Below are 25467 nucleotides of genomic sequence, written 5' to 3'. Positions count from 1 at the left end.
CTTCACAGTGAGTGTTACAGCTCATAAAGGTAGTGTGGACCCAAAGAGTGAGCAGCAGCAAGATTTATTGTGAAGAGCGAAAGAACAACGCCTCCACAGCATGGAAGGCGAAGGGGTTCCTGCTGCAGGCTGGGGTGGCCAGTGTTTAGTCCCTTATTTGGCCCTGCCCACATCCTGCTGATTCATCCATTTTACAGAGTGCTGATTGGTCTGTTTTTACAGAGTGCTGATTGGTGCATTTACAAGCCTTTAGCTAGACACAGAGTGCTGATTGGTGTGTTTACAATCCTTTAGCTAGACACAAAAGTTCTCCAAGTCCCCACCTGACCCAGAAGCCCAGCTGGCTTCACCTCTCACTACTATGTTGGGAGATGAGGCCTAATAAGAGGTGACTGGGTCATGAAGACACAGCCCTCATGAATGAATGAATGTTATTTGCGGGACTGAGTTAGTTATCGTGAGACTATGCTGTTATAAAGTAAGTTTGGCCCCTGGTGCCTTTCTGTCTCATGTGTTGCTTCCACCTTCTGCCATGGAATGACTCTTGCCATATGCCAGCTTCATGTTTTTGGGCTTCCCAGCCTTTAAACCATGAGCCAAATAAATGTTTTTTTCTTTATAAATTACCCAGTCTTTGGTATTCTATTATAGCAACAAAAGACAAACTAAGACAGGTAGCAAGAGGAACTAAAGGGGGTCTCAAAGGGCCATATAAGTCAACACCCTCATTTTCCAGTTGAGCCATCTGAGGCATAGAGAGAGGACGAGACAAGGATCTAAATAACAATGACTGAGGTGGAGGCAGTGCACATCCAGCATGGTGCATGGGCAATGAATAAAGTGAGTTGCAGATTAAAGCTAATTTGACCAAGCCATAAAGAGTTGTTGGAGGGAGACTCATGACTGGAAGGCAGCAGTGCAACTGTACGCTTTCTACAAGGCTGACTAGGGCAAGCATCCAACCTTGACAGCACCAGCAGAAGGGTGCCCCGTGGGTTGGGAGACACAGGAAAAAGAGAGCAAGGAACTTCACCCTATTTGTTTGGGAGACTTGTGATCACTGTTTTCAAGTACAAGACATGTTCTTATCTGGAAGAGTTAAGAAAACTTCTTTAAAAGTACATGTGTTCATTATATTTATTGCTGAACAACTTGGAAAAATATTAAAACTTTTGAAAAAGTGACTGTTTCTACCTGGAAGTAACACTATTAACATTTTATTTAAAAATTTCCAAGTGTCTTTTATGCCATGCATATTTTTTAAAAGTTTAGGTCATATTACATATGCAATTTTCTATCTTATTTTTAATAATTAGCATATTATTGGTATTTCTTCATGTTATTGAAAACTTTTCATAGCTATTAAGAACCAGCATAGCATTACATTAAATGGATAATTTATAATTTATCTCATAATTTCTGTAATAGATATTTGACTTGTGTCATCATAATATAATTGCACTGCGACAAAAAGAATCACACGTTGATCTTTATTTTCTGTTTGTGAATAATTATCTTGGTATACATTCCAAGAAATAAAATTATTTGGCCAGAACACGTACTGTTTTAGAGTTGTTGATAAAATTACAAAAAATCTTTAGAAAAAAATTGTAAAAACACCACCACAGCATTGCACACAGATGCCCATTTCACAAGCCTTCATCTACAAAGACCTTAATCTATAATAATCATATTATGTATTTGCTAATTTTGTAGATGTAACTTTATTGTAGTTTTAATTCATTGATAATAAGTGAGGTTGAAAATCACAATATATAAGAACAAATGCCATGCAAGAAAAGGTGGAAAGCCTAAGAGACCAATAACATAAATACAAGTTTTAAATTGTCTTAAATAATATCTCCTTGTACTCTAAAATAGTGCTCTGTTTATCCACATTAGATGGAGCCATAGGGGAGTTCTTTTAAATGTTTAAGGGACAAGTAATTGTAATTGTGTGGAAGAACAAAATTTGAGGAAAAAATTAGAACTCATTTGTTATCCTACCAGAGATGATACAAACACCTGAAAAAAGTAACACATACACACACACACACACACACACACACCCAAAGCTCAAGGTAATTCACTCATAAACACTGATATTAAGTTTATTATTAAAATCCAAATCCAGAAATTCATTTTAAAAATACCCCCAAAAGCCGACTGGGTGCTGTGGCTCACACCTGGAATCCCAGCACTTGGGGAGGCCAAGGTGGGCAGATCACGAGGTCAGGAGACTGAGACCATCCTGCTAACATGGTGAAACCCTGTCTCTATTTAAAATACAAAAAAATTAGCTAGGCATGGTGGCACGTGCCTGTAGTCCCAGCTACTCGGGAGGCTGAGGCAGGAGAATTGCTTGAACCTGGGAGGCAGAGGTTGCAGTGAGCCGAGATTGCACCACTGCACTCCAGCCTGGGCAACAGAGCAAGATTCCATTAAAAAAAAAAAAAAAAGTGAAGTAAGATTTATATAAGATGGCAAGGGAAGTTAGTATTCAAAATTGATTAATTAATTATATTTCTCAGTCAAGAGAAAAAAAATCCTACAATTATCTTAATTGACATTGAAAAGAAATTCGGTTAAATTTAACATCAATCTTTTTAAAATTGTCAAATAGGGATATATGAATACATCCATACTATAATAAAGACTATATCTCTCAAACCCATATCCATTGTAAAAATTAGTAATGAAATATTTAAGATGCTACCATTAAAGTCAGGGAAAAAAAGATGCTCACTCATCCCACTTTTACTTGACAAAAACTGAAATAAAATTACACATAGTAGAAAGAAGAAGACACACCTAGATAGTATGGTTGCAGAAAATCTGATAGAATCATGTGAAAAACAAACCAACCTAACATTAGCTTGGATACAATAAGTAAATGAGAGGGCTAGTTACTTTGCCTCTTGGGTTCTTTGTTTTTTTTTGTCTGTTAGGTACTTTGAAGTGTAGCCAGTTCTCACCATGATGGCCATTTTGCTCAATAGCTCCAACCATAGTATAGTGGTTCCAAAGCCACTCAATGGCTCTTCCAAAGACTCAATGACTCTTCCAGTGGTTGCCTCCTTATAGGCTGCTGGCCAGTCTATAGGTTTCTCTCCAATTCCTGGACCAATGAGTAATGTAATCGGTAGTCTTATTTGTAATAGAAACAAAACATATAGAACACCAAAGCCTGAGCCTAAGATACATAAAGGACTTGTACATATGAAACTTTAGAAATATAAAGAGACATGTTTTATTATACAGAGAGAACTCTCTTATTTGGAGAAAAGAAATGTTAAGAAAGCATACAAAATTTTTCAAGTATTATAGTATAAGTGGGTGAGTTTTCCAGAGCTGAAATTAGTATCTTTTAGTATGAGATCTTGATGATGGAACACAAAATGGAATTTCTGGTTCTGAAAATGACATTAAGCTCATGCATTGTGCCAAGCCAACAATGGCCACACGAAAAAGCTATGTGGGTGGTAAGAAGAGGGTTAGATATGCTTCAGTGTGGGCAAATGGAAAGAAATGAATTTAGAGCAAAGTCATCTAAACCTGACTCATAAGATAATGGAAACCAAATTACCAGCTATAAGCCAGAGAAAGAAAGTATGAGAAACTGACTTTTTCCTAAATTCACTGGCTTCTATATTGAAGCCACATATAAAGGTCAACACAATTTTGGGTATCACTGGGAAGAGCACAAGAAAATAACAATGGAATCCATGCATTTACTGCATGGTCATTCAGCAAACATCTTATGAATGTCTACATTGTACAAAATGGCCCTCGGTAGAGACTGGCCCCTGGAGCAACAAAGGGTAATAAAGGAAGCAAACAGCACACTGTGTTATGAGGAGATAACAAACAAAATTGGGATAAGCGGGTGGTCGAATAGCGTGGAGTCAGCAAACAAAATAATTATACTATATTCTCTATTGGAAGGTATGAGTGCTGGCCTGGCACGGTGGCTCACGCCTGTAATCCCAGCACTTTAGGAGACTGAGGCGAGTGGATCATTTGAGGTCAGGAGTTCGAGACCAGCCTGGCCAACATAGTGAAACCCCATCTCTTTTAAAAATACAAAAATTAGTTGGGCATGGTGCCGGGCACCTGTAGTCCCAGCTACTTGGGAGGCTGAGGCAGGAGAATTGCTTGAACCCTGGAGGCAGAGGTTGCAGTGAGCCAAGATCTCACCTCTGCACTCCAGCTTGGGTGACACAGTGAGACTCCATCAAAAAAAAAAAAAAAAAAAAAAGGAAGGTATGAGGGCTTAGCAGAAAAATAAAGCAAGGGAAAGTAAAACAAGTATGAAGAATGACAGGATATCAAGAGATCAGGTTCTGGGAAATTTTTAAAAGAATGAAAGAGACATGTTGATGTTTTTGATGTAGGGCATAAAAAAGGGGGGGAATCGAGTCTGGCTAAACATTTTGGGCTAGGTAACTGGAGAATGGAGTTGTTTTTATTGAGATGGCTAGGTCAAGGGAAGAAATAGGTTTAGAAGAGTTTCAGGAGTTCACTTTGGGGCATGTTGAATTTGAAACGTGGTTAAATAACCTAAGATGTTGTCAACTAGGCAGTTGGATAGATGAGTCTGGAATTCAGGAGAGAAGTCTCAGCAGAAGACATACCTTTTGGAGTAATTGGCACATGGGTGAGATTGCCAATAGTGTGGATATACAGAGAGAAGAGAAGCACAAGGACTGTCCCTGGGCACTCCAACATGAAGATGTTGGGAAGATAAGGAGAAACTGGCAAACGAGCATGGAAGGAAGTAGCCAGGGAGGGAGGAGGAAAACCAGGTGAACACTGTGTTCTAGAAGCCAAGCAAAGATGGAGTTTCAAGAAGAAGAGAGTCATCAACTGTGTCAAATGCTGCTTATAGGATGATAGAGGACCACTGATTGGATTTAAGAAAGTGGAAGTCCTTGGCCATCCTGATAAGAGACATTTCAGAACAGTGGTTAGGGTGACAGCCTGATTGGACCAGGTTTACAAGAGAATAGGAGAGAAACTGGAGACAACAAGAGACAGCTCTTCAAGGAGTTCATCTGTGAAAGGAAGGAGAGATACAGGACAGCAGATGGAGCATGAAGTGAGGTCAAGACAGCATTTTCTTGAAGATAAAGGTAAATGACAGCCTTTTGTATGCTCTGGAATAGCCTGGTGGAAAGAGAAAGATTGCTGATGCAGGAGAAACAGGAGAGGAAGGCTGGAGAAAAGTCTCTGAGTGAGAGGGAGCAGCATCTCATGCACTCATGGAAAGTAGGTATAATCCAGGAGCATGGCCAGTTCCCCCCAGGGAAAACAGGGAAATGGAGAACAAAGCCACAAAAATAGTAGGTGAGCAGATGCAGAAGGGAGCTTGTGGAATTTCCCTCCCCATGCTTCTCTTTTCTCAGTGGAGTGGAAAGCAAGGTTATCAGCAGAGAGTGAGGCTGGAGGAGAAGGGTTTGGAAGCTTGAAGTGGGGAGAAAATACAAAACAGTGGTCCAGTAAGTGGGAGAGTAAGTGGACTCGGGAGCATGTCATGGGGAGTTAGGGCTTTGCTTGAGGTTCATGGTCATGAATAATAAATGCCACCAGCTATCATGGTGGTGTGTCCTCATTCTGCTCAGAGCTCTCAGTAACTCCACTGTCTTCAGAAAACTATGCAAGATCCATTATATGGTTGAAAAGGGCCTTTCAGATATTGCTGGAGTAATCTCCTCCAGCACAATCTCTCTCAATACTCACCAACTTATGCCCTTTTTTCCAGCCATTTACCCAAGTGCTGCTGCTTTGGGACTTGCAGTTCTCTCTCCTTGGATCACCTCCTCCGTTAACTATTTCTCCTTCAATATTTAGTTCCTCCATTGTCTCCTTTGGGAGGCTTTTCTAGAAATGTCTCAATGGGTTATTTGTTTATTATTTATATTTCTTCCATCTTCGCATTTATTATATAGCACCTTATGAGGTAGGTATCATCATCATCATCCTTACTTTATAGATAAGGGAAAGGAAGGAAAGAGACATTAAGTAACTTGCTGGGCTCCCACAAGTAGTGAAGGTCAAGGCTGGGAATTGAATGGAGATGTTAGATTCAGAGTTCATACACTTGTCTAGCATGCCATAGTGTTAGTTTTAGGTCAGATAAAGATGCTGTCATTGCCACAAAGGGAGACTGAGCCAGCTGAATGATTCAGAGCAAATTCAGTTGACTATTATTAGTCTAAATACAACACCAGGGAATTTGGGATTCTTTTTTTGTGTATGTTTGTGTGTAATGTATGTATTTTTTTTCTAGAATGTGAGTGTGGCTACCTCTGGAGGTAATTGCACTTACGAGATGTAATGTCCTTTCATGTCATTCTATTTAAAATAATTTGCTGTTAACATTCTATTGTGAGATCATTGTAGAAATAGATATACTGCCTACATGTTTTGATTAAGATATAAGCATTCAAATTTGAATTCTGAATACCTTCCCATGAAAATCCTTGGGGATGGATATTCAAAATCCTTCTGGCAGCAGTTGCCTAATTTTCTAAGCTTATGTAGAAAGAAGAGTTTTTGAGGGAAAATCATATTCCTCTATAGTTAAAATCAAAACTGCACACAGAAGAGCCAGCCTACTTGACATGAGTACTTTCAAGATTTACTTCTTGGAAATGAATACACATTTCTTAAAAACTTTCTCCAATGGCATGTCTAATAATAGTGAAATATAAACTATTTGGCTTTCTTAGGCAACTTCTTCCTAACATATTATCTAATGGCATTCATCTCCGTCTGCCCAGATCCTGTGTTTTCAGCACAGTATAAGCTCTATGTAGCAAAAATTTGTTGTCCACAGCTGTGTCCTATTAATATGCTCACTTACAGAACTGCCATGCTGCCCCACAAGCTGAGAGTCTGCCAGTGAGTGTATGACTCTAAAGCCATCGCCATCCCTAGGATGTGAAACCAAAGGAATCACATAGATGGCTTTTAATTGAATTTAAGCCACTGGAAAGAGAAGGAATAGGAAGGTTACATGAGGGCCAATGTTGTCTGATTTTAGATTCCAGTTATTGTTTACCTTTTATTGGGCACAGCAGTTTACATAAATTATTTCATTTAATGTTCATATCAACATTCAGCTTCAGAGATTTTGTTTGAGAAACATTTATTAAGAAAATGAATAGATCCCAACACTCTACTCTGCAATGAAGTGAATTTGAGCCTCAATAACAGGTAGTCTCTGCCTTTGTAAAGATCACCATCTAGAAGGAGTGTGCAGAGCCTTCCATCAAGTGACATACAATAGAGATAAGCCCTTGAAGGAGCAGAATTCGCCGGTGAGGGAGCGTAAGAAAACTTTCAGGATCCAAAAATGTGGCTCTCTAGAGAAAAAATAAATTAGATTTGTCAATATCATGTGAAAAAAATAGGTGTTAAAAAGAAGAGGAAGGGAGATATCCAGCAAAATAAACAGGCTTCACTGATGTAATGCTGGGTGAAATTCCACCAGGTTCTCAGAAGGTGGCCAAGCCGCGCATTGTGGAGAAGCCCTGAGACTTCCAAGTCTACTAAGTTGGATCCAACAGGGCTTTCTGCTCTTCTGGATGTTGAATATTATGGCTTATTGTAGAATGTGTTAGCAACCCATCTGGATATGTGTCCAAAATAGGCCTTAGAGAGAATGAAAGTCAGTTCCTCAGTAGAGTTCTGCAGAATGCTATTGTTTGATCTTCAAAATTATAGGTATCTCAAGGTTTTGTAAAAAGTGTGATAAATACCTTTCAAAAACCAAGCCATTTTATGAAGTGTGCCCTGATGTTTGAGTGTCTGTTATGAACTATCAATTAAACCTCTTCATGTTACTGGAGGAAGATAAATTTATTCCACATTTGAGAAGTTTCTTGAAACACAATTTTTAAAAATGATTTATTCAGGAAAATGTATGCCACAACCATGCGGATTCAGTTGTTACAGGTGATGAGACAATTATACAAATAACTTTTAAAATGATAAATGTGAAAATTTGTTAAGAGAGGTACACAAAGCAGAGGCTTTACAGAAGGTTGCAGAATATTAAATCAGAGGAACTAATTAAGGCCTTACAGATGAGGTGTCTTCTGAAGGAGGGATCAGAAGTGATGGCTAAGATTTCAACCAGTAGAAATGAGGACAGAAGTTCTTGTTATTCCAACAGTATAAGCAAAGGCATATAGGCAGGCAAGGTCAAGTCCACTGTGGATACAAATAGAAAAGTTTAAAAAGGCTGGAAATTTAGGTTAGGGTCACACAAAAGAGGGCTCTGAAAGCCAGGTCAGTGGTTTTAGTTTTAATTCAGTTGGCTGCTTTTATAGTGATGAGCTATGAAACATGATTGGAGTAGCCCTGTTGGAAGACTAACCTGGCAAATGTCATAACTGGAAAAGAGATGAAGACAGGTACCCTGGTGACAAAACCATTAGGTGGGAAGATTGAAGATCTAAATTAGTTTGGGGACAGTGAGATGGAAAGAAGGGGATGGAGGTAAAGATGTGGCAGAGGTCTTGGAACGTTCCTAGCTATGGGAAAAGATACAAAGTTTTGAAGTTGATAGATAAAAACAAAGTCATTTAACAGATATGACAATATGATAATGTGGCCCCTAGCAATGGCCTTGGCTGGAAGGCAGAGGTACAACATAGACCTAGAAGATTCAATTCAGTGATAGCTCCTGTCCAGTAATAAATATGGCGATGAAGGGAAGAGTTGGTATACAAGTGTTCAAATAATTCCTGAGTTATCTTCTTGTAATTTCAGGGAACTTGATTCAATATTTTTAAATACAAATGAGTAAAATAGAAGAATCAAAACACAATATGTGGATTATATCAGTGGTTCTCAAGCTGTGTGCTCAGAAGAACCGCGTAGGGAGCTGGTATAAATTCCAGACACTCAAGAACACCCCTAAAGATTCTAACTCATAGGTTCTGGGTAGGCTCTAGGAATAAATAATATTCTCACCTATGCTAGACAATTATGAATTAAGTAATCAGAAAAAAAAAACATGAGAAACAATGGATTATGCATGCAAACTAGTACCTGACACATACATGTAACTTCAGATAATTATGGTGAGTATTGTATATCTGATGTGGCCACCAATCTTCTTTCCAAGGAAAGCAAAGAGTTTCCCATCATGTGTAGCCAGAGGGTTAGTCTCTGACTCATCTTAATCTTTGTTCTCTTTCTGAATCATGTTTAAGCCATCCTCTACTTGTTTATGAACTTTGGGAGCTTTCATTCCCTTGACTGCTGTCTTTATAAGAATGTTGGCTGTAGGAACTACTTACACTTCATTTACATATAGTCCAGTCCATCTTAAAATAGACAATATATAACACTTTTTTACTCTGCTGCTGCTGCCACTGACAATAATGAGACCCTGGGGAAATAACCTCACAGAGTTTACATTTTGTCATTTTTTAAATGAAGAGGTCTGACTAGACCATTTTTATGATCCCTTCTCTGATTTTATGGTCTTGTGAGTTATATTCTGGATGTAAATACATTTCAGGGTTAGAAGGAGTCTTAAGTGGGATTTAGCCAGTCCGTCCTTCCAAATATTAAACCTGCCCTGCCTTTTCCGTCCCTGTTCAGTGTAGGGACCTCAGTTTCCCCAAACAGTTCATTCCTAAAGAGGGAAGAGGAATAGCCTCTGTGGCAGGACTCACTTACATGAAGCTGGAATGTATCTGTCTGTGTTGACTCTCACACTTCAGAGATTTACCAGCCTGAGGTATTCTTCTCTCGTTTTTAGGGTTTTATGATCTCAGCAAACTTTTCTCCATAGTTTTAGATGAAAAATAATAATTTCTAGGCAAAGCACTAGGAAGACTGGTCCTGAGGGAGCTACAGATTCCTTTTCTGAGGCAGAGATGTTGAAGTTTTTTCAGTGGTGGACCACATGAACAGAAAACAGTGATGAACGGATCATGGCAATGTTTTATTAACAAAAAGCATGAGTTAAGGGAGTTCATGACGGGGTCTGAATATTAAATGGATTGAGGCATATGTGCATATTTCTTTTTTACTTTTGTAGTTATCCTTTATAATGGCCCAGTTTTATGCTGTAATTTTATGTACTCATTTCTTATCATAAGGTAATACACCTTCAGAAAATAGATTATTAAAATGAAGAAAATTCACCTAAATCTTTCAAAACAGGAATGACTAATGCTTTAATATATATTCTTTTAGTCATTTCTCTCTCTCTCTCTGTCTCTGCCCATCTCTGTATCTTTCTCTAAGTGTGTGTGTGTTTGTGTGTGACAGAGAGAGAGAGAGAGAAAGAGAGAGAGAGAAAGAGAGAGAGAGAGAGAGAGAAAGATTTTAATGGGCCAATACCATAGATGCTAACCTGATTTTTTTCCCCAGGTTTTTTCTTTTTATACTTATTCTTAATGGCAGTCTTGAAGTCCATCTTATGCATATATCACAATTTATTCATCCTATTCTCTTGATTTTAGTGGAGTTAATTTTAAATGGCACATATTATGTAATGACTAATCCCTGCCTTGAATTTCAGCTGCATGATCAAACCCAGCAGCAAAGGTCCTCAGCACCACATCAGGGCAGTGGTCAGTCCTAACCAACCTGGCCCAGTTGAACAAGACATCCACTTCCTCAGGTTTTGCTAGATTCTCTCAATGGACACCAGTGGGCCCACAGGCCTCATGTGGGATGCCCAAGATCTTACATGACTTCCTCCTGGGGATTGAATGAGCCATACTAGCTGAGTTTAATACCAAAAGCTTTAAGCTTTATTCAAACTGCCACTCTCCCAACAGAAATGGCCTTTCTAACATTATTCCATCCCAGGACATGTGGGCTATAACAGTTCTTTGCACTCCTAACAGTAAAGAGGTTTTTTGTCCAAACCAAGCGGCTCAAATTAAACCTTCCCTTTTTGTTTTTGTGAGGCTTACTAGCACATACTTAAACCTAGGGAAGAGACCTGTACATTAACAGCTCCAGTCGTAGCAGGGGGAAAGATAAGTCCTTCTCATTCCAATAAACTATTGGCAGGCTCCTCCACACATACTTTTGTGCCTCTTGCCTTGTCCAACTGAGCCAGAGATTCTAGATCATTACTGCCTTGCATGCTGTGAGCATCTTGTGACCAGTGCGGGCTCTAGCCCTTACAGAGACTCTCTTTGCACTTAACCTTTCTAAAGTCATGCTTATAAACCTTTCCATTACAGCCTGGTTAGACTTGCTGACATCTCCCTGTGGAGTATGTACCTGGCTCAAAACCACTTGCAATAACTTTTAGCTAAAGAATAATAATATGTGGGCCAGCTATAAGCACCATACCAGGAGGAAAGAGATGAAGGTCAAGCAGAGCTATCTTGGGAGTAGGTTGGACCAAGCACAAGAAACACGTGTGCTCTGCCCATTGTCTCCTATATCTACACAGCTGCCATGTCCTGTGAATTCTCCCTCTAAAACATCTCAAAGTCATTCTTGTCTATTCATCTCTATTAACTACAACCCCAGCCCAGGTTACTACCTATCCTAGTCAGTTCAGGCTACTATAACAAAGTACCATAGACTGGACAGTGTATAAACAACAGAGATTTATTTCTAACCATCCTGGAGGCTTGAAATCTGAGCTCAGGTGTATTATGGCCAGGTTTTATGAGAGCCACCTTCTTGATTGCAGACTACCAACTTCTCATTGTGCCCTTACATGGCAGAAAGAGGGCTAGGGAGCTTGCTGGGGTCTCTCTCTCTCTCTCTTTTTTTTTCTTTGTTGAGACAGAGTCTCGCTCTGTCACCCAGGCTAGAGTGCAATGGCACAATCTTGGCTCATTGCAACCTCCATCTCCCAGGTTCAAGCAATTCTCCTGCCTCAGCCTCCCAAGTAGCTGGGATTACAGGTACCCGCCACCACCCCCAGCTAATTTTTATATTTTTAGTAGAGATGGGGTTTCACCATGTTGGTCAGGCTGGTCTCAAACTCCTGACCTCAGGTGATCCACCGGCCTGGACCTCCCAAAGTGCTGGGATTACAGGCGTGAGCCACCACACTGAGCCACTGGGGTCTCTTTTATAAGGCCACTAATGCCACTCAAGAGGACTCCACCCTCATGGCCTATTCACCTCCCAAAGGTCCCACCTCTTAATGACACCACATTTTAACACACAAATTTTAGAAACATGCAAATATCTAGTCTACTGTATTACCTCATCTTGTCTATTTCTACAGCTTTCTCAATTTATCTCACTCAATATTCTTCTGTTACCACCCCATTCATTTCCTGCAGAATAGCTAGAGAGTAGTTGTTTTAAAATATAAGTCTGTTGAGAGGTCAAGAAGGGAGGATCACTTGAGGTCAGGAGTTTGTGACCAGCCTGGTCAACAAAGCAGGACTCCAACTCCACAAAAACAAAACAAAAACCATTAGCTGGGTGTAGTGGTATGCACCTGTAGTCCCAGTTACATGAGAAGCTGAGGCAGGAGGATGCCTGGAGTCCAGGAGTTGGAGGCGGCAGTGAGGCATGATTGTGCTACTGCACTCTAGCTTGGGTAACAGAGTGAGACTCCAACCATTTTAAAAAAATCTAAGTCTGATTATATCCTTCCCATAGAGTTAAAACTCTGAACATGATCCAGCAGGTCTTCTCAAATCTGGCCTTGACCAAATGTCTAGCTTCATATTTTGCCCCAATCCCAGATACAAATGAGGCTCCTTCTCTCTACTTGGAGGTTTTTATTTAAATGTCACCTACTCAGTGAGGCTGCCTTTGGCCATCTCACCCAAAGTTGTAGCACCTGTCCCTCAAAACACAGGCTCTAGCCTCCTGGTCGTCTTTTTTGATTTATTTTTCTGCTTAGCTTGTTTTACCTTCAAACATACTTACATTTCATTTCCTTATCCTGTTAATTTTCTTTCTTCCCTTCCTGAATGTATGCTCTATGGAAGTCAGGGTTTGTTTGTGGGTTTTTAATATTTTGCTATTTTGGTTATTGTTTCATTCTGAGTACCTAGAAGAGTTCCTGACAAATAGGAAATATTTTAAGAAGTTGTCAAATGAATATTTGTTGAATAATCTTCTTATTTTATAATCTAGACACTGGTAATACATATTTATAAGCAGTATTTCTATGGCACTCCTATAGCATATCTATAGGAGATGGGTGTGTTACAAAAAGTTTTGTAAGTAACAGTGCAGGAGAAGGAGGCCAGGAGTAAGCGTTTTCCTCAATACTCCTCCTTACCACATCTCCTAAGTTAAATCATGTGATTAAAATTTTTGTATTATGCTCTACTTCTTTTTTGCAGTTTTTATCACAATCATGACTAAGTAACATTTTTATGTACTTTGTGATTATCTGTTTTCCTAATAGAGTAGAAGCATCATGAGGTAGGGACCATGTTTGTTTAGCCCAGAGCCAATGAGTGAATGAATAAGGTGCCTCTTTTCAAGCAGCCATGAATAAGGAGGATGGGAGATTTCAGCCCGAAAGTAGAAGACTCAGAGGTTATGTAGTGGGTCTCATGGCCTCCTGTTCTTGTCTTTCCCTCAAGGCAGAAAAATGTAGTGATTAAGGAAAGGGTGAAAATGGTCCCCTTCCCTAAGAAGGATTCAATCCTTGTCTTCTGAGAGAAGCCACAGAATTTCCTGCCTCTATGTTTTCCCTCAGCTTGCTAGATTTCCACATGCTAGGTCTTACTTGAATTAAAAGGGAGATGACTTTGCAAGATCAGTTCGTGGCCCTGGGTGGTTGTTCTTTTGCATTTGAGAAGAAACTAAATACTTACAATCGTTTTCACTTATCTCTTTACAAACTCTTCAGACGTTATTGAACGACAGTTAAGAATCCTGTTTAAGAACTAGTATCAGAAACTGCTCTGGAATCAAAGCAAAAAAGAGGATGCTTTGCATGAAAATCAATCATTTAGAGGATTTTCTGCTGGTCTTGGGATGGCGGAGGGAGTTTTTCTGTCCTAATTATTCAATTTTTGCTCTAGAATCATGGTAAAAGTGTTTTCATTCTACTGTGCTGAATGCCAGATGGTAGAAACTTATGAGGAAGAAAGTATTTGTGAATAATCACGCAGCCTTTTGATGGCCAGCTTTCATAGTCATCAACTCAACTTCCTGCATTTTCCACCTACCACAACATGGCTGAGATCATGAGTGGGAGCAGTAGCTGCAAGTGAACTCAACTTTGGAAATCTCCCTTCGTGGGAATTCACCCAGTCCAGGACTGGCTCCAAGGCAAACTGCAGGACACATCTCAGGTGATTAAAAATGCAAAACAGAGAAGCATGGTGCCTGTGCGATTTTCTCAGCAATGATTTGCTACCACTCCTTGAGCACTTTTAGCTAGAGGGGATTCTGCTGACATTTTACTTTTCACTCTTTTCATGAGTTTTGAATATTGAAACAGATTTTGCTGGGGATAATGGAAAGCAGACTTGTCCCAACACTTTTTTTAAAAACAAAAATCTAGATCCGATCTAGCTTTTGATGTAGGGCTAACAATAGGAATATAATGAAACAAGCAAGTGGGATTATACAAGTTAGTTTTGTTGACAGTATCTAAAAACATTTTCACTTCAAACCATTTTCCTTGAATATAATACTTGCCTTTAAAAAGTCTAGCCTCTGCCAAATATTTCCCAATAAAAAGTTGGCCCATTATTTACATTATGGTTGCATTTTGATTTTCTGGTCATTGGAAGAATGTTCCATGGACATCTATCATGTAGTCATCTTTGTTATTACAACCACATATTGAAACAAAATGAACAACAGTCACTGGAACTGTTAGAATAGCCAGACCGCAATGAAAAAGTATGTTCAGGTTGCTCAAACCAAAGAAATGTCTAAATTCAGAAAGAAAGACCATGATGTGGCAGGTCTTACTCCAAGCACTCTATGTCTACCAACCAATTTAAATGGAGTCGCAACCCTGTGAAGTGTGGGCCATTATTATTAATCCCATTTTAAAGAAGAGGAAACTGAGGCCCAGTGATTAAGTAACTTATCCGGGGTTATATTGCTACCTAATAGTAATAGCAACAAGTAAAACAATAACAGCTGGATGTGAAACCAGGAAGCCTTAACTGGAATTCATATACCTAACCACTGCTCATATTGCCTAACTGTATGGCTAATAACATGCATCAGAAAAACCTCCGCTTGATCACATGGCTGAGAACATACATCAGAAAAACCATTTTTTCTGAGTGCAATTATAAAAGATGGTGTTATTTCCTTTCTTTATAACATTCCTCGTATTTCTTATCTTGGAAACTGAAGGACACTAAGAACCCTTTGTGTGAGTTGGGTGAGCATTTTAAACCTAAATTCCTTCACTTTCTCATTTGTGAAATAAAGTTATTGCAACTATAATGGCTGTGATTCCAGGTGTTCACTGTCCAAGCCATTGAGCGTGTGCCTGTGTGGTTGAGGGTAAGGACTGCATGAGGGAGGGAGATGGGCATGGGCTTGGGCAGGAGGATGAAGAAGAATACAGTTTTCAAAGAAAGAAAAAAATGAAACTGAATAACTTCTTGAAATGACAGTGAAAGCACATTGACATCCCTGGTGAGAAGAGGGACCTTCATGACTCACTTCAGGCTTCAACACTTGCAAGTTTTATGCCATGTATTTACTGGTGGGAACTGTGCATTATACCCCTGACCACTAGCAAGTGGTTTAGATGCATAAATGTTTTTTTCACCTCATCAGAGCTACACGTGGAAGTAATTAGATTCTTCTGGTCACAAGGAAATCCCGTTTGATATCATCACCTAATGTTTTTCCCAAGTTGATCAGCAGAGTTGAATCTGCTTTCTATAGAAAACAAAGGTGTCTTGAAGACTGCAGATACTCAAGCTCTCTGGAGATACTCAGAAATTCTTTTCATGTGATTTGCAAGATTAATAAATAACAATAATTACAATTAAAGCAATAACAGTTCTATTTGGTAGGGTGTCTAATGGGCATCAGGCATTATGCTACACATTTTATGTAAATCTATATAATCATCCCCCAAAACAGCCAAATGATACAATTATTAGCCACAATCAGTAAATAAGAAAAAAGAGAGGCTTAGAATGGAAATGGAAGAAAAAGGACTCAAATACTGGCCTATATAGTTTTCACTACACACCATGCAATGCAATTCACTCTCAAGCAGCTAACTTAAGAAAACAAACTATTATCTTATTTTTTTTTATTTTTTTATTTTTGTAATACTGAGGTTTTCATTCTCTGGTCATCTCAATTTTTTTTCTCCCTTTCCATCATTAATTTAAGAGGATTCCTGACTCCTGACCAGATTCTGCAGCAATAGCCTAATTGTAGCTACTTATGGTGTCCTTGGATCCATTGGACCTAAACCTGAGAGTTTAAAAAAATGCAGCCTCTTGGCCCCACCCAGAGTCACTCAGTCAGAATCTGGATCTTAACCAGATCTCCAGGTGATGCACATGCACATTATAATTGCTGTGTTTTGTAACTCTCCTTAAGATTAACCTGCCTTCACAATCTAGCCATGCCCGATCATCTAACCTTTACGCTTTCCCAACATCAATTCGTCTTTGTAGTGGAGCAAGTCTCTGCTCATGCTTCAGACTGCTTTGCACAAGTGGCTTTCCTCATGCTGTTCCATCCCGCCTGACATTCCCTACTCCCTTTTGCCCCCTAATCAAAACCTGCTATTCAAGGGCTGCTTCATGATTTGAAAGGAATCCCAAATTCCTCTGATATGTGTTGCTTTACCACACATGGTGTCATTTATTTCGTTTGGTGTTATTCCCTTGCAGTCTTCCTTGTGCAAACTTTGCATTACAAATATACTTGCCAGCTCACCTAGGAATTAAGAGACAGCTAAGGCCCAAAGCACCCAGAGGCACATTTTAAAAACCACTGGTTGAGTTGATCGCTATTGGTCCTTCCGTCTCTTACAGTCTAGGATTTTACATTTAAAAACCAGCTACACTATAACTGTACTGATCACTATCCTGTAACGCCCTGGGCCTAGTATATCGTAGAATATAATAGAATTAGATTTGTGTCTTTATGCTGCTGATAATTTAATTAAGAAAAATATAACTTAGCACATTTGATTTTTGTGTTCCTAAAATCTGTACCGCTATTTTAGATGAATCTGCCTTAAGTGAGTTCAGCAAGCAAGTCAAAGCAGACCCTGAAAAAAATCAGAGCATTTGGAAATGAAGTTGAAAGGTAATACATAGAAGAAGGTAGGAACAATTAAATTACATGAATTATTTTTATCATTTTAAGTAATTTAATAGAATTAAAACAGTTCAAACAGTTCAACTTATTTTCACCAGTTGCTTGCTTATGAATTATAGTAGCCAGGCTCAAGTTTGAGAAAAAGTAGGGATAAAGTATCAAGTATTTTGATCATCTTTGTTGAACTACTTCACAGTTTTTTTTTATTTAAAAAAAATAGCAATTGAATACATGCAAATGAAGGAAGGATTAACATGCACAGCACACATAAAATTTACCACTGTTTATATTTATTTAGATTAGTTGTTAATTCCCAATAAATCTCACTAGGCTCTTAACTACAAAAGGTAAAAACTCAAGTTTTGCCATTGAGTGGACAATTTCATATCAAGTGGGTCCTACCATTTTCTATACCAGTCCAGAGATTCTAAAATCATAGTTTAGATGTCATATTTAATTGGAATATATTTGGAAGTAATAGAATATTCAACTACTTATGACTTAAAGGAAATGGGATTTGTCTCCCATGGCAAGATGTCTAGAGGCAGGTTGTTTCCAGAGTTGATGAATTCAGAAGCTTAGGATTCAAGGGGGGCTTCTCCGCAGTCCTCTTGTCCTTGCTCTCATGGTTGGCTACAGAGGTCTCAAAACTATGTCCTCACAGACAATGTCTAAAGGCAGGAAGAGTCCAGTGCCTGTACTGGGTCACTGTTTAAGAGTGAAGAAAATGTTGCTAGAAGTCTGTTCAGTAGAGCACATTAATCAGGAGACCACACGACCAAGCTCAAAATAATCACTAGCAAGAAGGAAGGAATTTACATATTTGGGGAACATAATAAACACCAACTCTTCATCCTACCCTACTCCCACCCCCACTTAGCATTGGAAGGAGATGCGTGGTATATAGAACTGTCCAACGTCAAAATAGCATTGAGGTTTGATTAGAAAAAAAATAAAGCAGTGTATTGGGTAGGCAAGCAACATAGCCTGCCCCAGATATCACTGGGTAAATGTAACTTTATAGATGACAACAAATACTTACACAAAAATCTCACAATAGCTCTTACTAAAGAGCATGTTGATGATCTATGTGAATGAACTGAGGGACACATGGATTAAATTTCCCCTAAAATATACATGGGTTTAGATTGTAGGGGGATGTTCTTGGGAAAACATGTTCTGAGTTTTACCAAACTCAAACGTTTGAGAAAAAAATAGTCTCAGACAGTTGACAACCAAAAACATAGTGAGAGTCACCCACCCAGAATCCAATCCTAAGGGTGGTTTGTTGAAAGTTTTGAAACCCTTGTGGTATGGTCTCTGATGCGTCAGTGCCTCTGGCCACCTACTACTTATTGTGATTGAACCAACCTGCAGCATAAGTTCAGAAACAGGGCCAGGTTGCAAAAAGGATAAGTGGGCTCCAGTTGATTCATTAATTAACCCATGAATCCATTCATTCATATAACAAGGTTTTTGCACTCTCCTAATACGTAGCAAACACTGTACTGGGTGCTGGAGATTCAAAGACGGTAAGTCAGAGTCCTTGCTTGAAAAACAGTCAATTATAAGTGATAGCCTATAATGAAGTATGTCCACATGTAATGGAAGCTGAGAAGGAGGGTCTGCCTGTGCCTGCCTTGTGGTTGCAAGTGTACTCTTTCTATCCCAGTGCGTTTAAAACTATAATGCGAATACATGAGACTGGATAAAACCCCAAACGCAGGTTTCCAAGGCATTTCCCCTTTAATATATGAATCCACATGTATGTGAAAGGAAATTCAATCCATATGTTTCTGAATCTTTCATACTTAAATCATCATAATTTGTTTTGTAAGAGCTGTTAAGTTCCAAGAAGCCTTTGAGGCTTTCTTTCTTTCTTTCTTTCTTTCTTTCTTTCTTTCTTTCTTTCTTTTTTCTTTTCCAACAGGAAGTTGATTGAACGACGAGAGAATGACCCCTAATAGCAAAGAAGTTAGTGAAGACCCAATACTATGAAAATATGAACCCATGAAATTCTGTGAGCTTGGCAGACTCTGCAACAAATTCAAACATGTTGACACTGGTGCAATCACATGCCTCTTTTCCAGGTTATGGCCCTTCATCAGAATTCCTGCCCAGAGGTATTTGGATTATATGTGCCCAATTACATCTTCTTTGTGTGCTCACATGATGCAACAGTCCAAAGACTAAAGGAACTGAAACTGAACCATCGATCAGGCTTATTGTGAAAATTGGAAAACTGGTCTTTCCCTGCTTGTAAATGCTGCCCTAAATGCCCCCAAACAACTGTTACAAAGTTTTCCTTGGGATTTAACTAAGATTCCCGGGGATTTAAGATACTGGCTGCCAGATTGTTAAAATGCATTAATGTTTATAGTGATTATGATTACGAGAACTAATAATAAATACTTGCATATACCTGGAACGTAGCCCAAATCCTACTGTTTCACAAGAAAAACTCAGTGTAAAGGCGTAGCTCTTCAGAAAGCTGCACACAGGAAAATATGAGACCAGTCTAGACCCACAGAACTGTGGCTACATGCCAGAAGCAGGCTAATCAAACTCTTCCCAGACCTCTTGCAATGCTTTAGAAAATTAAAAAAGAAAAACAGCTATCTTAATTGTATCTTTTCATTGCTACCAATTTGGATAGGCTGACTCTAAAAACATTGCATTTCTGATTGCACCAGGCGCAGTACAAGTAAAAGAAACAGTTGCAGACAGAAGTGGCTTACAAATGCTACTGTCAGTGAATGACAGGATTAATTCCTCTTTGCCTCTATAACCTTAAAGGCTGAATTGCAGCTATCTCATCACCCTTCAGTCTGTCCCAGGATGGTTAGCTCAAGTGCTCAAAGCCTTTGCTGGCTAATGAAGCCAAGGTCGGAGGTCTGATTTATTGTTGGCCAGTTAGCTCTCCTGAACTGCTTGGTCACAACCCAGGATGGAGTCACTGGTCCCAAGGAGCCAAGTTCTTTCTAATACTCAGAAGCAATTCTAGGTATATTTGCTGTAATCACCAGCTAGTTGCACTGCTGCAATATGCAAGATATGGAATGATCACCACTTTAATTCCAGAGTTTCTGTCTCTCTTGAACTTAAAAATCGTGTAACACTCCTTTACCCAATCAACAACAGAAGTTGCTGATTGCTTTGTTCCCCACCAAAAAAAGTTTTCACACCTTTTGATGGTAATCGTAATACTCAGGTATCATTCAGGAGATCAGTTTTCCTTTCACGGTCCTAGAAAAGGTTTTCATTGTAAAATATATCTCACTGGGGAAGATAATCAGAAGAGTGAAAATTCCATGACAGTAGGAAATCATATTTTCAGAGTCAACAGAGGGTAAAGATCAAATTTATCCTAAAGAAATATTTGCTGTACTTAAAAAAAAAAAGAGTAACAACTCAGAAGCTGATGAACTTTTAAGGCTATTCAAGTCTCAGGGGTATTGTGTGTCCTTTTTATAGGACAAAGGGGCAATCTGTACCCCAGGAATAATACCAGGGACTATATAAGGCAAATGTTTACAAACTGTGTTGGATTGTTGAATCCAAAATGTTTCCCTCCTGCCTCAGGATTGTGTGTCTACATGAAGTTTAAAAGGCTTTTAAAAGATAAGGTAGACCAGCAAGTGCTGGAGAACCAATGAGGTGGCCACTTGCTTGGTCAACCTGATATGGACTGATTTACTGATAGCCAATACACAGCTTGAAAAGTGATGAAAGAAACTCAAGCAGAGGGGAAGTGTTGGTGCAGTCCCCAGAAAGATGATTGGCTGAAGCCACAGGGTGAGACACAAAGAACGTGGGGAAAAACAAAACAAAACAAAAAAAACCTACTTTACAATTTTACACTCCACTTGCCACTTCTAAACAATTTTTTTAAAGTGACCAACTGTTCACTGGACTTGGAGTTACAGAATCCCAGTTAGAGTCAGGGTACCTGGTATTTCATGTCTCCAAACTTCTCTGATGTTCACTTGTCTGTGTTTAATTGTTTACAGTTTAATTGTTCACACAGACAAGTGAACATCAGCTTAAACTATTTTAACTAAATTATAGTTTTAACAATTTATTTATACACAACTTATACACAAACAAATGGAAAAACATCTCATGCTCATGGATAGGAAGAATCAATATCATTAAAATGGCCATACTTCCCAAAGCAATGTACAGATTCAAAGCTATTCCTATCAAACTATCAATGACATTCTTCACAGAACTAGGAAAAGCTATTTTAAAATTCATATGGAACCCAAAAAAAGGCCCACATAGCCAAGGAAATCCTAAGCAAAAAGAGCAAAGCTGGAAACATCACATTACCCAACTTCAAACTATACTACAGGGCTACAATAACCAAAACAGCATGGTACCGGTACAAAAACAGGCACATAGACCAATAGAAAAGAGTAGAGAGCACAGAAATGAGGCCACACAACTACGGCCATCTGATCTTCAACAAAACTGACTAAAACAAGCAATAGGGAAAAGACTCCCTATTCAATAAACGGTGCTGGGATAACTATCTGGCCATATGCAGAAGATTGAAGCTGGAACCCTTCCTTACACCACAGACAAAATAAACTCAAGATGGATTAAGAACTTAAATGTAAAACCCAAAACTATAAAAGCCCTGGAAGACAATCTAGGTAATACCATCCTGGATCTAGGAGTGGGCAAAAATTTCATGACAAAGACACCAAAAGCAATCACAACAAAAGCAAAAATTGACAAGTGTTATCCTATTAAACTTAAGAGCTTCCGCACAGCAAAAGAAACTATCAACAGAGTAAACAGACAACCCACAGAATGGGAGAAAATATTTTCAAACTATGCATCTGAAAAAAGTCTAATGTTCGGCATCTACAAGAAACTTAAACAAATTTCAAAGAGAATAACAAACAGCCCATTAGAAACTGGACAAAAGACATGAACAAACACTTTTCAAAAGAAGACATACATGTGGCCAATAAGCATATGAAAAAAAGCTCAATATCACTGATCTTTAGAGGAATAAATCAAAACCACAGTGGGATACCATCTCACACCAGTCAGAATGGCTACTATTCACTGTTGGTGGGAGAGTAAATTAGTTCAACCATTGTGGAAAGCAGTATGGTGATTCCTCAAAGAGCTAAAAGCAGATCTACCATTCAACCCACCAATCTCATTACTGGGTATACACCCAGAGGAATATAAATCATTCTACCATAAAGACACATGTATGTGAATGTTTATTGCAGCTCTACTCATAACAGCAAAGACATGAAATCAACCTAAATGCCCATCAGTGACAGATGATATAAAGAAAATGTGGTACATACACACCATGGAATACTATGCAGCTATAAAAAAGAATGAGATCACGTCTTCTGCGAGAACATGGAAGGATCTGGAGGCTATTAAACTTAGCAAACTAATGCAGAAACAGAAAACTGAACACCACATGTTCTCACTTATAAGTGGGAGCTACATCATGAGAACACATGAACACAAAGAAGGAAACAGACACTGGGGTCTACTTGAGGGTGGAGGTTTGGAGGAGGGAGAGGAGCAGAAGAGGTAATTATCGGGTACTGGACTTAATACCTGAGTTATAGAATAATCTGTACAACAAACCCCCATGACATGAGTTTACCTGTGTAACAAATCTAACATGTACCCCCAAACCTAAAATAAAAGCTAAAACAAAAAACTAAAAAGCTTCTGCATAGCAAAGAAAACAATCAGCCGAGCAAAGAGACAACTAGCAGAATGGGAGAAAATATTTGCAAACTATATATCTGACAAAGGGTTAATATCCATAATATATAAAGAATTCAAACAAGACAATGGCAAGAAAAACAAATAATCCAATTCAAAAAATGGGCAAAGGACCTGAATAGACATTTCTCAAAAGAAGGCACACAAATAGCCAACAGGTGTTTGAAAAAAATGCTAATATTACCAATCGGCAGGAAAAGGCCAATTTTAAAACCACAATGACTTTTCACCTTACACATGTTAGAATGCTTACTGTCATAGAGACGAAAGATAGCAATGTTGGTGAGGATGTGAAGAAAAGGGAACCCTGTACATGGTTGGTGGGAATGTGAATTAGTACAACCATTATGGAAAACAGTATAACGATTCCTCAACAAACTAAAAATAGAACTCCCTTATGATCCAGCAATCCCACATCTGGGCATATGCCCGAAGGCTGTGAAATCAGTGTGTCAAAGAGGTAACTGCACTCCCATGACCATTACAACATTATTCACAACAGCCTAGATATGGAATGAAACTGTGTTAATTGGCAAGTAAATGGAGTAAAAAAACGTGGCATATATCCACAATGAAGTATAATTCAGTCTTAAGACAAGAAGAAGATTCTGTCATTTGTGACGATGTGGATGAAAATGGAGGACATTGTGTTAAATGAAATAAGCCAGGCACAGAAAGACACATATTGCATGATCTCACTCATATGTGGAATGTAAAGAAGTTGAACTCATAGAAGCAGAGAGTAGAATGATGGTTGCCAGGGGCTGGCGGTATCTGCATGTGTGAAATGGGGATATGTTGGTCAAAGGGTACAAAATTTCAGTTGTACAGAATGAATAAATTCTGGAGATCTATTGTATAGCATGGTAACTATAGTTAGCAATAATGTATTAATTACATGCTTGAAAATTGCTAAGAGAGTAGATCTTAAATGGTCTCATTGCAAAAAGATGGTAAGTACGAGAGGAAATGGATGTATTAATATTAATTTCCTTATTGTAATCATTTCACAATGTATACATAAATCAAAACATTATTTTGTACACCATAAATACATACAATTTTTATTTGTTAGTTATACTTTTGTAAAGCTGCGGGGCAGGGGAAGAAATAAATAACATGGCAAAAATACAAAACTAAATTATAAAAATAAAAAAATAAAAATACTCAAACTACTTTTCAACAGATGCAGACATATTTATTACACAAAAATTTACACACATCATCTTCAATTTGTAAGATCTAAAAATCTGTTATTAAAAGAAAAAGCCAAAGAGGAAAAGAAATTCAAAAGGACTAAAATAAAATGCTCAAGTTCAATGATCAAAAATAATAAACAAATGAATAAATAAATAAAATTGTGGCTGTACCAAGAAGCTTTACATCTAAACTTGATAATTAGATTGATCAATTATGGGTAAATATTTTGGCATTAAAAATGTTTCTTGTGTCCAGGTTATTGGAAAGAACACTGGAGCATGAGCAGAGACCATGATTGTATTCCTGACTCTGTCTCTAATGGTGTACAACTCACATAGGTCACTCATCACCTCTGGGATTCTATTTCCCATCTGGGAAATGAACATGGAACTACATGATCCGACTCAGAAATTCTATAAGAAGGGACTAGATCATGTTAGGCTTACCATCTGTGAGTTATTGTTTTGTATCTTTGCAGGAGATAGGGCAGAATTTGCATATCATTCCCCAACCCCATCACTTATAACAATCCAAGGTTTAATGTACATTATCTAAAGACAGTGGAGAACTCTACCTGAAGGGCTCATCCATCTCCGTCCGTCAGAAAGGTGTCTAGTTCCCCAGATAATCTCAGCTGACTCTTCCAGGATATGTGTCTTTGCCTCTGCAGCAATGCCCTTTTGCGTACTTGGAGAAGTCAAGGGAAGGTTGTGTTGAATGCTGAAACACTTGGCTGGGCTATGATCTGGAAATAGTGGTTGGTACTTAGCTCCTTGCTACCACATCTCAATTTAAGAACAGGATAGCCTGCGGCAAAGCTGTAGTCTTTTTTGTTTGTTTGACAATCTTTTTTTAGCATTGGCATATTCGTTTCTTTGGGACGTTGTATTGAAAGAGTTTGGTGAACTGGTTTTTATTTTTTTTCCTCTGCTCATTTCAATGATGGTTTTATTAGAAAGGCAATTCTGAACAACACTGGCCTGCATTACAAAACTGTGGAAGGCCAGCCCTGACTCAGCAGCATGCGCAAGCATTTGCAGCACCACCAGCCTTTTTCACCTCCTTAAGCACAGGGGAGGTAAATACAGATATTAACCTTCATCTCTCCCTCAGCGCTGGTAGGGTGCTTTACTTCTGAGCAAAATCTAAGCACATTGGCTGTATATGTATGTGTCTAACAGAGGATTAGAGGGAGTAAAGGTACATTGGGAATTAAGCAACATGACATTTACATAACAACCATTTATGGCTTAGGGG

This window comes from Papio anubis, chromosome 4 (genome assembly GCF_008728515.1).
Source record: "Papio anubis isolate 15944 chromosome 4, Panubis1.0, whole genome shotgun sequence".
Classification (NCBI taxonomy): Eukaryota; Metazoa; Chordata; class Mammalia; order Primates; family Cercopithecidae; genus Papio; species Papio anubis.
Note: the sequence above shows the minus strand (reverse complement) of the source record.